The following is a 12,732-nucleotide window of genomic DNA, read 5'->3' as shown; positions in this document are numbered from 1 at the left end:
TTTAGTGTCAAGAGGCAAAAAACAGGTGCTTCTAATCTCTTTATTAAGAGATTTACTTTTACCTGCTCTTGCCTTCCATCTCACTTTGAAATTCCATCACAGCCAGCATTAGTCTTAATTATTCTTATGATGTTTTTCCTCAAGATTTAATCTCGTATTGTGGTTTCTTATTGCTGTCAATTGGACAATTTACATTTTCTTCCATTTCTCAATCTACTCTCGTTTCTTCTGGCCTCTCAGTCTCTGCTACCTTCCTCCTCATCTTGCTCTCTTTTCCGCATTTCTCTTCCCTCCCTTATTTGTCTCTTGCTTAATTTTTTTTATTTGATGGGGTGTTTGGTTCCTGTGTTCTTGCCTATAGCTTCTTCGAAAGAAGAATTTATATATGGTTTTCAAATACTATTTAGCTAGTGATAAGTATGTCATTGCTGCCTTGTAAAGACATATTGCTAATCATTGTGACTTATTGTAAGAAATACCAAGACTTGCGACGACAGAACAAAACATTTAAATTATAATTAAACTATTAGTTTCAGGTCTTCCCATTCCCTGAACCATAATTATGATATCTTGCCTCCTGCTCATACACCACGAACCGGAAGGAAAATCACTTTTTTGCATAGAAACACTTAGGTAACTCCTTCTATTCTTAAAAAACTCGAAATTCTGTCATCTCTAAATCCCTAAATGCGTCTTTTTATGCTATTTTCAAATATAAATCTCTCATAAAAGCCCATTGATGTGATGTTGCAGCTGCCTACAAGTTCAAGTGGTGTCAACTGAGGGAGGGGGTCTTCTGCACCCTACATTTTAAAATGCCCTCTACTCTTGATTTCGAAAAATACCTTTACTTTTCATTTCTATCCGACGGCATTTTCGAGGGGTTTCAGGCTCTGTTTTGAAATTCCCATAAATTTGTTTTCAAAATAACATTTTACATTTAAGAGGAAATGTGTAGAAGCAGGAGGCCAGATATCATAATTATGGTTCAGTGAATGGGAAGTCCTGAAACTAATGATTTAATTATAATTTAAATGTCTTGTTACATGTTTCACAAGTAGACTAAAAGAAACCTTAATGCAAGTTTTCCGGTTATTCACAATTGGCATGTAATTTTATTATCTGAAAGTGCAAATGTTGTCTCATCCCGCTCTTTTTATTTTCAGGTTGTGACTTAGCAACCAACGATGATGCTCTTGCTCAACAAGGGGTATTCTCGATTAGTACCTCCAGTGCAATTGCTGAACAATCAGTAAAGAATTCAGCCATTCTCTTTAATGCACCTGTAGAAGAACACAACTGTGCCTATAACAACATCTGCACCAGCCATTGCTGTTGTTGTCAAAGAAGCAGCTCCTGCTCCCGAAATGTTTTCTGTTTCCCATCTTAACGAGCCTGTACAGACTTTCGGGAGCTCTGCACCACAAAATATAGCCTTAGTGATCGAAAAGGAAACTGTTATCAAGCAGCAAGTTCAAGAAATTCCATTTGTAGCAATTCCATTTGTGGAAGTTCAGACCTTCAAAACTATGCAAGAAGCAGTATATCCAGCCCAAGAGCCACAAAACTTTGCCCCAGTACAAACTCAGCAGACTGCTTCTTTTGCAGAAATTCAGACTTATAACGCTTAGCAAAAAATAGTAAAATAAGTAAATAGTAAAAAAAGGGAATAGTTAGTAGAAAGAAAAAAACTAAGGTTTGTTTAAACTACACCGTACAACATTCCACACTACCATAGCATAAAACTTTACTGTATGCTCTGTTATTCCTAAAGAGCAAGCTTTGTCTGTAACGTAGGTGGTGCTAGTGGACTCTAGCTCGACTTGGAAATTCTTGTTACGTCTGTTTAGAATTTTACGTTACTTAGAAATTAAGTTATAGAATTTACGTTACTTAGAATTTTAGTTGCATAGAATTTAGAAGTTACTTAGAATTTTACGTTGCCCGTTTATGTTGCGTCATGGAAAAGTCCATAGCCAAAGCTAATGGTTGCAACAACATAGGATTTCTAGATGAGAAATAAATAAATTTTGAGGATAAAATGAAAAGCAGACTTTCCCTATAAAGCCCTTAGCGTCTAATAAAAGCTTTAATTTCCATCTCCATTCCGCATTTTCGTTCCCATATTACTAAATATATACTGATATTTAGTAATCAAAATGTTAATATTATTTGATTTATTAAAGTTATAAAAGTAAAAACATTTATATTTTTTCAGTACAGTGCAAATTATGTTCTGGCCTTGGGAAGCCATAAGGGTTTTGAGCCCTACTCATGTTAATTTCTGCTCGTTTGATTTTTACTCGGTTATTTGTTGTAATTTCTGTTCGTTTTAGGTTTCATTTATTTACCGATCCTGATTTGTGGGAGTTTCATGCTTGGTAGATTATTTGATATGACTTTTGCTCATTTTTGGTTTAATGGAGTTCTTTACTTTTCTTTGAAAAACTTACTTTGTGCAAAAAGTTTTTTTAATTAATCATACAAAATGGTTGTTCTTCCATGAAAGCAGAGCAGGAATAACCAAGGGTAAGCAAGCAAAGTAAAAGTAGAGTTAGATTAGGGGCAAAACTTTTATGACTTTAGCACGAAAGAACTATTTTAGCACTGTTTCATCATGTGTAGCTCTGTAGTATGTGTTTTAATTTGTAGCACTTTCGTAATAAATTATTTTAATTTTGTCATGGACAAAATTAAAAGGATTTTGTAAAAGGATAAGGAGCTAACAAAAAGTGTGAACCGCATTTTTCCGTATTTGTTTCGAAAGATTTATGCGAAGTTTGATTTAACAAGGACCACCATTTTGCCGTGTTTGTTTCAAAAGTTTGGTGCTAAATTTGAAATAACCGGGCAAAAAAAATTAATTTAAAATAATCCAACTACACTTATCGGGCCATGTGCGTCTCGCGGCGAAAGCTGCGACTTGTGCAAAATCTTTTTTACTTGACACCTAAAATTTGTGTAAATTACACACATTTGGGAAATTTTAGCACTTTAGGAGCTGACCATGATGGTAGTCTTGGTTTTCAATGGGAAGGGCGTATTTTGGCATGTTTTTCAAAGGCTTCGGCTTGTTTTTTGTTTCACTTTCTGGCAACACTGATATGGAGGGTCACGACCACGTAAGATCAAGCTCTGACTTTTGAAGATATCTAAACAACAGTTAGGAACATTGTAGCAGAGAGTCGTCTGGAATAAAAAGTGGAAATTGTTTTGTGGAAACGGTAGACACTTGTAGACGGACACGGTAGACACATTTCACCCACGGTAGACACTACCGTGTGTGAAATGCAGAATAATACTGATTTGGCTTTTCTTGCATGCACTTTGGTTGCGCTAAAGCGAGAAAAAAAGAAAATAAGAAAGGTCGTTGGTCCAAGGAGTGGTACAAGATGAGAAATCGCTTCACTCATGATCATTTACTAAACGTTCTGCGCGATCAGGGTTGCCACCGAGGTTACCTTCGTACCATTTTCGGTACGTTTTAAATAAAACGGTACGTTTCACGTTACGGTCCTAGAAACGTTACATTTTTGTTACGTTTTTGAATTTATGTTACAGTTATGTTACGCTTTTGAATGATAAGTAAGTTTCACATTTTCCGAGTAATCTATTTTTTCCCCCGTGAAAAAAATCCCGTAAAAATTTGCATTTTCTTTCATTTCTCAATCTACTCCTCTTTCCTCTGGCCTCTCAGTCTCTGCTACCTTCCTCCTCATCTTGCTCTCTTTTCCGCATTTCTCTTCCCTCCCTTACTTGTCTCTTGCTTAATTTTTTTTTTTATTTGATGGGGTGTTTGGTTCCTGTGTTCTTGCCTATAGCTTCTTCGAAAGAAGAATTTATATAGGGTTTTCAAATACTATTTAGCTAGTGAGAGGTATGGCAATGCTGCCTTGTAAAGACATATTGCTAATCATTGTGACTTATTGTAAGGGATACTAAGACTTGCGACGACAGGACAAGACATTTAAATTATAATCAAATCATTAGTTTCAGGTCTTCCCATTCACTGAACCATAATTATGATATCTTGCCACATGTTCACACACCACGAACAAGAAGGAAAATCACTTTTTGTATAGAAACACTTAGGTAACTCCTTCTATTCTTAAAAAAACTCGAAATTCTGTCATCCCTAAATGCGTCTTTGTATGCTATTTTCAAATATAAATCTCTCATAAAAGCCAATTCATGTGATGTTGCAGCTTCCTACAAGTTCAAGTGGTGTCAACTGAGGGAGGGGGTCTTCTGCACCCTACATTTTAGAATGCCCTCTCCTCTTGATTTCGAAATATATCTTTACTTTTCATTTCTACCCGACGGAATTTTCGATAGTTTTCAGGCTCTGTTTTGAAATTCCCATAAATTTGTTTTCAAAATAACATTTTACATTTAAGAGGAAATGTGTAGAAGCAGGAGGCAAGATATCATAATTATGGTTCAGTGAATGGGAAGTCCTGAAACTAATGATTTAATTATAATTTAAATATCTTGTTATGTCGTCGCAAGTCAGAACTGGAGGCTTACCCTCACATGTTTCACAAGTAGACTAAAAGAAACCTTAATGCAAGTTTTCCGTTTATTCACAATTGGCATGTAATTTTATTATCTGAAAGTGTAAATGTTGTCTCATCCCGCTCTTTTTATTTTCAGGTTGTGACTTAGCAAGCAATCATGCTGTTCCTGGTCAGCAAGGGGCATTCTCGATTAGTAGCTCTATTGTAATTGCTGTACAACCAGGAAAGAATTCAGCCACTCTCTTTAATGCACCTGTAGAAGAACACAATTGTGCCTGTAACAACATCTTCACCAGCCATTGCTGTTGTTGTCAAAGAAGCAGCTTCTGCTCCCGAAGTGCTTTCAGTTTCCCATTTTAACGAGCCTGCAAAGGCTTTCCAGAGCTCTGCACCACAAAATATAGCCTCTTTGATCGAAAAGCAAACTGTTATCAAGCAGCAAGTTCAAGAAATTCCATTTATAGCAATTTCATTTGTTCCATTTGTGCAAGTTCAGACCTTCAAAACTACGCAAGAAGCAGTATACCCAGCCCAAGAGCCCCAAAACTTTGCCCCAGTACAAACTCAGCAAACTGCTTCTTTTGCACAAGCTCAGACTTTTAACACTGTGCAAGAAGCTGTACATCCTCCTCAATTACCTCAAAACATCATTCCAGTACAAACTCAGGGAATTACTTCCTTTGGGCAAGTTGACGTGAAAAGTGTTATTGATGTGGCATATAGGTCCGGTTATTTCTCTTCACCAATTGGACAATCATATTGGACATAGCCGGAAAGAGTATTTTAGATGCATATCTAGTCTGACTTCTAACTATTGTCGTGCTTTAAACTCTAAAAGCTTAGGGAATTTAAGTCTTATTAGTGGGTGAAATTAATTGTTATGACTTGTAAAAAAGGAAACGTAATATGGGAACGAAAATACGAAATGGAGATGGAAATTAAGGCTTTTATTGGACGCTAAGAGCTTTATAGGGAAAGTCTGCTTTTCATTTTATCCTCAAAATTTCTTTCTTTCTCATCTAGAAATCCTATGCTGTTGCCACCATTAGCTTTGGCTATTGACTTTTCCATGACGCAAGATAAACGGGCCTAACGTAAAATTCTAAGCAACTTCTAGATTCTATACAACTAAAGTTCTATGAAACGTAAATTCTATAACTTAATTTCTAAGTAACGTAGAATTCTAAACAGACGTAACAAAAATTTTCAAGTCGAGCTAGATTCTACTAGCACCACTTACGTTACGGACAAAGCTTGCTCTTTAAGAATAACATAGCATACAGTAAACTTTTATGCTATGGTAGTGTCTAAAAATCTACGGTGTAGTTTAAACAAACCTTAGTTTTTTTCCTTTTACTATCTATTCCCTTTTTTACTATATACTTATTTTACTATTTTTTGCTAAGTTAGAGGTTCATGGTTTCAAAGCTTTTGTTTTTGCAGTGTTTCTTATTTAGCTCTAGAAAAAATTAAAAGGCTAAAAATGCATGAACAAGAACGCTTAGTCTTTGTAGAGTTTTAAAAGTCTTTAACAGAGCAGTTTGTTTAATCCTTGGGGATTTTTTATTTATTCATTTTATACCTGCATCAGAAGTCAGAGATTTTTATTAAACCGAATAACTATGTTGCTGGTATTCCCTTCTTTGGCTCCTCCAATATTTTTCATTTAATTGGCATTACAAATTTATCAATCATTTCTACGTCCCTCTTTTTTCTGTGCTTACTCCTGTCATAATATACTGTATAAAATATCGGAATTTCTTTCAGTCAAGTGTGAATATTAAATTTTAGGTTGTTTTCCAGGTTAACCCATAAGTGGAACTTTAATATTAAAAAAAGAATAGTTGAAAACCCACAAAATATAAGTTGCACATTTCCTGGTCTTGTCAAAGAAGACTCAACAATTACGTAATTCTTTATGTCTGCTGACGGTGGAAATTGAGTTTGGCTGACATTTCTGTGTTTTAAATGTTTCAATTTTATTCATATATTCGTAACCTTATTTTAGAAAATTCATTTCTGTATCTATCTGTCATAATCGGATGTTGCACCTTTCTGAGTACTTTATTCAATTAATAAAATATGTTTAAAATACAAGGAACAAAGATGAGTGTAGATAAAGTTTCAGGAAAAGATATAGAGGCAAATGAAAAAGCGTGTGAGACTTTGGATGTGAAGGAAAATTTGTTTTGTGAGGAAGAATTAGCAATAGTACCAAAAGGATTAAAAAATAATAAAGCTCCAGGTGCAGATAGTGTGGTAAATAAGTTTCTTAAATATGGTGGCTCTGAGGTTAGAAATAAGTTACTGGAGATATTTTTGAAAAGGGGGAAGTACCTAATGATTTTAGGAAAATCTTAATTAAGCCACTTTATAAGAAAGGTGATAAAAGTGAGTGTGGTAATTATCGAGGCATTAGTCTGGTCTCTGTAGGTGGCAAATTACTTAGTAATATGATACTTTTTGACTGAGAGATGCCGTAGACAAAGTTTTAAGAGAAAAACAGTGCGGTTTTAGAAAAAGTAGAGGATGCGTCGACCAAATTTTCACTCTTAGGTTAATAATTGAGAAGTGCCTTAGTTGTCAAACACCTTTGGTCCTTAATTTTATAGACTATGATTAAGAGTCGGATTCTGTTGATAGAAGAGCTTTAGCAAAGGTTTTATCCTTGTATGGTATACCAGACAAATACATTAAAGTGATTAGTGCTATGTACGAGAATAACACTGCTGCGGTTAAGGTACGAAATGAGGTTAGCGGCTGGCTTTGTATTGAATCAGGAGTTAATCAGGGTTGTGTTCTATCCCCCTTTATATGGATTATTTTGATGGATTTTGTATTAAGGAGCACAGTAAAGGCAATGGGAGACCACAGAATCAAAGGGGAGGAAAAAGTCTCTTGGACTTAGATTATGCTGATGATTTAAGCATCCTAGAGGAAAGTGTGAGCATAATGAATGAACTTTTAGAGGTTTTGCGAGTTGAGGGTGCTAGAATAGGTTTGAATTAAGGTTAAAAAAGACTAAGTCACTAAGGCTAGGAATAGGTGAAGATGAAAAGGTGACGTTGGGTAATGAAAAGATTGATCAAGTGGGCAGCTTCACTTACCTTGGTAGTATTATTAGTAAAGATGGTGGGAGCAGTGAAGATGTTAAAAGTAGAATAGCCAAGACTCAGGGTGTTTTTTCACAATTAAATAAAGTTTGGAAGAACAGGAAGATAAGTCTGCAAACCAAGATCAGAATATTAGAAGCTACAGTGATGGCAATAGTGAAATATGGCTCTGAAGCATGGGCGCTTCGAAATGCGGATGAAGATTGGCTGGATGGTTTCCAGAGAAATTGCTTAAGGATTGTTCTGGGTACCCGGCCGACTGACCGTATTTCAAACAATAGGCTGTACGAAAAATGTGGTTCAATACCGCTCTCTAGGGCTATAATAAAAGAAAGGTTGAGAAGGCTAGGGCATGTTGTGCGGATGAAGGATCGCAGATTGCCGAAGATTGTTCTTTTTGGCCAACCGTCTAGGGCTAAACAAAAAGCAGGTCGTCCTCGTTCGGGGTGGGAGAACGTCATAAAAAAAGATCTAAAGGAAATGGGAACTTTTTGGGAGAGTTAAAAAGGGAAGCTTTGAGCAGATTGGGATGGAGGAGGAGCGTACGTAGCTATGCTGGCCTCAGGTGGCTTGGTACTGCGGTGAGTTGTTAGTAGTAGTAGAGGATCATGCCCCCATCCACAGTCACAATTTTTTTTTACTTTTCTAGCCTTTTGATTAAAATCACATTTTAAAATTTTCTATTCGATGTCACATGTCGCTGTGCAGGGGCTTTAGGAGACACCGTGTATCGAAGGGGTTTCAAAAAGTGCTCTAATCCACGTGGGCTGTTAAAAGGAACTCTAAGATCAGTTCAGGTTGTGATAAGATAAGCCTACTCCTAAGTTTCTACAAATATCGATTATATAACTGCAATACCATTTGTAAAATTTGTCATTAACGTCTTGCGATTTTGGACAGTTTCAGTGTGATGTTAATTACTCCTAATTATTAGAATCTAATCATTTATGAGGGTTACTTAAGAATCTGAGCAATGCCTCTTCTCCCAAATTTGTACAAAAATCTGTACTACGACTATAAGATGAGCGTGAAGAAAAAAAATACATGGGAGACATTTAAGTCAATGCTATTGTTTACTATGATAGATTTTTGGTTATTAGAGATGGGGGTAAGTAGAACCCTATCATGAGCTCGTGACGGGGCTCCTTATATGGGCATAGAATACTGACGGGGCACCAAATATGGGCATAGAGTCATTAGGGAGAATGATTACGTAATGGGGTCAATGACCTCTTTTTCCAAGGTCGATTTATTTGATGTTTTTCTCGGATGTCAACATCAAATTATGGATGTTTTATGGTTTTGTCAGTGTGAATTTGAAAAACAGGAACTTTGTCACATTTATGGATGTCAACAGCAATTCATGTCTGTTATATAGTTTTCTCAGTGAGAATGAAAAAACAGGAATTTTCTCACTTGGATTTACATAATCGCTAGGGGAAATTATTGATCCACGAAGAGGGAATTAAGAAACAAACATGGCTTCATTGTTGTTTGGCTAGCTTAACCTGAGAAATTGATTTACATAATCGCTAGGGGAAATTATTGATTCACGAAGGGGAGAATTATGAAACAAACATGGCTTCTTTAATCTTAGGTCTGAGGGATAAACGTTCTTTAGGTCAGAGAGAAAAATTAATATTCTATTTTTAAATAGGGCTTCATCGATCTTTAGTGTCAGGAATTATAATTGACGAAGGGGAGAATTAAGAAACATTAAGGCTTCTTTAATCTTAGGTCTGAGAGATAAACGTTCTTTAGGTCAGAGAGAAAAATTAATATTCTATTTTTAAATAGGGCTTCATTGATCTTTAGTGTCAGGAATTATAATTGACATCACTTGTTATCTTGGAATTATGCGGGAATCTAAAGAGATAGAAATTCTATTTTTAAATACGGCTTCACGGAGCTTTAAGTCGGAGAGATAAATTGATATTCTAACGAAACCCTAATAGTTTAGCTAGGAAAATTTATGAGATGAAGAGATTAACGTAGGAAAGGGTTTCCTAGAAATTTGAAATGCGTTAGCGCAGAGATGCCAAACAAAAGGAACACGCTGAAATTACGTTTAGGGATTATTTGGGCGAAACGGTTTTAGATATTTTATGGGATTATTTCGGCGAAACAGTTAGAGACATTTGAAAGAAGATTTTAGGAAAGGTTTTAGAAAAGAATTTGAGGGTGAAACTCTGTGGTCGTTATAATACACAAGTTCCATTTGAACAGTGTTGTGAGGTCCTCTACCCCAACCCCAAAGGGTTCCGATCCCCCACCCCAACCCCGAAGGAAGCCCCCGGTACTCAAAGGTCCCCCAAGCTCCCATAGAGCCCCAGCCCCCCAAATGACCTCCTCAGACCCTCAAAGGCCCTCCTCTGGTCCTCAAAGGGCCCCCGGACCCCCAAAGGGCACCCCGGACCCCAAAGGCCCTCCCCCCGGTCCTCAAAGGTCCCCCTCGGGCTCCCAAAGAGCCACCGGCGCCCCCGAAGGCCCACCCAGACCCCCAAAGGGCACCCCCGGGCCCCTCAAAGGCCCATCGAGCTCCCAAAGGACCAACGGGGTCCCAAAGGCCCTACACCGGTCCCCAAATGTCCTCCAGGCCCCCAACTGTCCCCCCGGACCCCCAAAGGCCTTCCCCCGGCCCCCAAAGGGCCAACCGGCTCCCAAAGGACCAATCGGTCCTCAAGTGTCCCCCAGACCCCCAAAGGCCCTCCCCCGGCCCCCCAAGGCCCACCCCCCGCCCCCAAAGGGCCAACCGGCTCCCAAAGGACCAATCGGTCCTCAAGTGTCCCCCAGACCCCCAAAGGGCCCCCGGACCCCAAAGGCCCCCCCCGGTCCTCAAAGGTCCCCCAGGCCTGAGAAGCGCCGCGGGCCAGAAATGTGCCGCAGGGGGAGGTATCACGGGGGGATGTGCTGTGGGTCGGGGGAAGTACCGCAGGGATGTGCTATAAGGATGTGCCGCAGGACTGAGCCGCAGGGATGCACCACAGGAATGCGCTACAAGACCGTGTCGCTGGGATGCGCCACGTGTTTGTTTGTGTTCTATTTTTCTTTAATTTTAGTTAAGAGTTTGATGTTTTACCTTTGAGTTTCAGTTAGAGTTCTTGTTTAGTTTTAGTTAAGAGTTTAGAGTTTTTAGCTTAGAGTTTTTGTTGAAGTTCTAGTTTAGTTTAGTTTTAGTTAATAGTTTAGAGTTTTATCTTAGAGTCTTAGCTTAGAGTTTTTTTTAGAGTTCTAGTTTAGTTTAATTTTAGTTAAGAGTTTGATGTTTTACCTTTGAGTTTCAGTTAGAGTTCTAGTTTAGTTTAGTTTTAGTTAAGAATTTAGAGTTTTTAGCTAAGAGTCTTAGCTTAGAGTTTTTGATGAAGTTCTAGTTTAGTTTAGTTTTAGTTAATAGTTTAGAGTTTTAGCTTAGATTCGTAGCTTAGAGTTTTTGTTAGAGTTCTAGTTTATTTTAATTTTATTTTAGAGTTTAGAGTTTTAGCTTAGTCTTAGCTTAGAGTTTTTTGTTAGAGTTATAGTTTAGTTTAATTTTAGTTGAGAGTTTGATTTTTTTACCTTTGAGTTTCAGTTAGAGGTTTAGTTTAGTTTTAGTTAATAGTTTGGTGTTTTACCTTAGAGTCTTAGCTTAGATTTTTAATTTGAGTTCTAGTTTAGTTTAGTTTTAGTTAAGATTTTATAATTTTAGCTTAGAGTTTTTTTTGTTAGAGTTATAGTTTATTTTAATTTTATATAAGAGTTTGATTTTTTTAAATACTAGTTTCAGTTAGAGTTCTAGTTTAGTTTTAGTTAAGATTTTATAGTTTTTATCTTAGAGTTTTTATTTAATTTATAGTTTAGTTTAGTTTTAGTTAATAGTTTAGAGTTTTATCTTACAGTCTTAGATTAGAGTTTTTGTTAGAGTTCTAGTTTAGTTTAATTTTAGTTAAGAGTTTGATGTTTTACCTTTGAGTTTCAAGTAGAGTTCTAGTTTAGTTTAGTTTTAGTTAGGAATTTAGAGTTTTTAGCTTAGAGTCTTAGCTTAGAGTTTTTGTTTGTGTGTGTGTGTAAGTTTTTGTGTGTGTGTAAGTTTTTTTGTGTGTGTAAGTTTTTGTGTGTGTGTAAGTTTGTGTTTGTGTGTAAGTTTTTTTGTGTGTGTGTAAGTTTTTGTGTGTATATGTAAGTTTTTTGTATGTGTGTAAGGTTTTTGTGTGTATGTAAGTTTTTGTTTGTATGGAGTGTGTTTTTATGTTTTCGTGCGTTTTAGTTTGTGTGTGTGTGTAAGTTTTTTTTTGAATGTGTAAGTTTTTGTGATTGTGTTACTTTTTTTTTTATTTGTAATTTATTTTTGTGTGTAATTTTTTTGTGTTTATGTAATTTTTTGTTTTTGTGTAAGTTTTTGTGTGTGTGTAAGTTTTTGTGTTTAAGTTTTTGTATGGTTTTTTTTTTGTGTGTGTGTAAGTTTTTGTGTGTGTGTAAGTTTTTGTGTTTAAGTTTATGTGTGTGTGTAAGTTTTTTTTTTGTGTGTCTGTAAGTTTTTTTGTGTGTGTAAGTTTTTTTGTGTGTGTGTAAGCTTTTGTATGTGTGTAAGTTTTTGTGTGTGTGTAAGTTTTTGTGTGTGTGTAAGTTTTTATGTGTGTGTAGTTTTCGTGTGTGTGTGTAGTTTCTGTATGTGTGTGTGTTTTTGTGTGTGTGTAAGTTTTTTTGTGTGTGTAAGTTTTTGTGTGTGTGTAAGTTTTTGTGTGTGTAAGTTTTTGTGCGTGTGTAAGTTTTTGTGTGTGTGTGTAAGTTTATGTGTGTGTGTGTAAGTTTTTTTGTGTGTGTAAGGTTTTTGTGTGTATGTAAGTTTTTGTGTGTATGTAGTGTGTGTTTAAGTTTTTGTGTGTGTAAGTTCTTGTGTGTGTGTAAGTTTTTTTGCATGTGTAAGTTTTTGTGTGTGTGTAGTTATTTGTGTATATGTAAGTTTTTTGTGTGTGTAGGTCTTTGTGTGTGTGTAAGTTTGTTTGTGTTTATGTAAGTTTGTATGTGTGTGTAAGTTTCTTTGTGTGTGTGTGTTTTTGTGTGTGTGTTAGTTTTTTTGTGTGTGTGTAATTTTTTGTTTTTTTTTTTGTTTTTTGTTTTATAAG

At 36.3% G+C, this 12,732-nt stretch overlaps 1 long non-coding RNA gene across 2 annotated transcripts; it reads left to right on the top strand.

Annotated features, from left to right (window-relative positions):
* The first annotated feature begins 1,170 nt into the window (after positions 1–1,170).
* Positions 1,171–6,533, top strand: LOC148941624 (uncharacterized). Of its 2 annotated transcripts, none has more exons than XR_016143287.1 (2): positions 1,171–1,577; positions 4,654–6,533. It is a non-coding gene; the product is annotated as an uncharacterized LOC148941624 (long non-coding RNA). The 2 variants fall into 2 exon arrangements; XR_016143286.1 differs by having other exon boundaries at positions 1,171–1,696.
* The last annotated feature ends 6,199 nt before the right edge of the window (positions 6,534–12,732 follow it).

This window comes from Artemia sp. Qi Xiang Cuo, chromosome 18 (assembly GCF_049724085.1).
Source record: "Artemia sp. Qi Xiang Cuo chromosome 18, ASM4972408v1, whole genome shotgun sequence".
Lineage (NCBI taxonomy): Eukaryota > Metazoa > Arthropoda > Branchiopoda > Anostraca > Artemiidae > Artemia > Artemia sp. Qi Xiang Cuo.
This window is presented reverse-complemented; position numbering and strand designations above follow the sequence as displayed.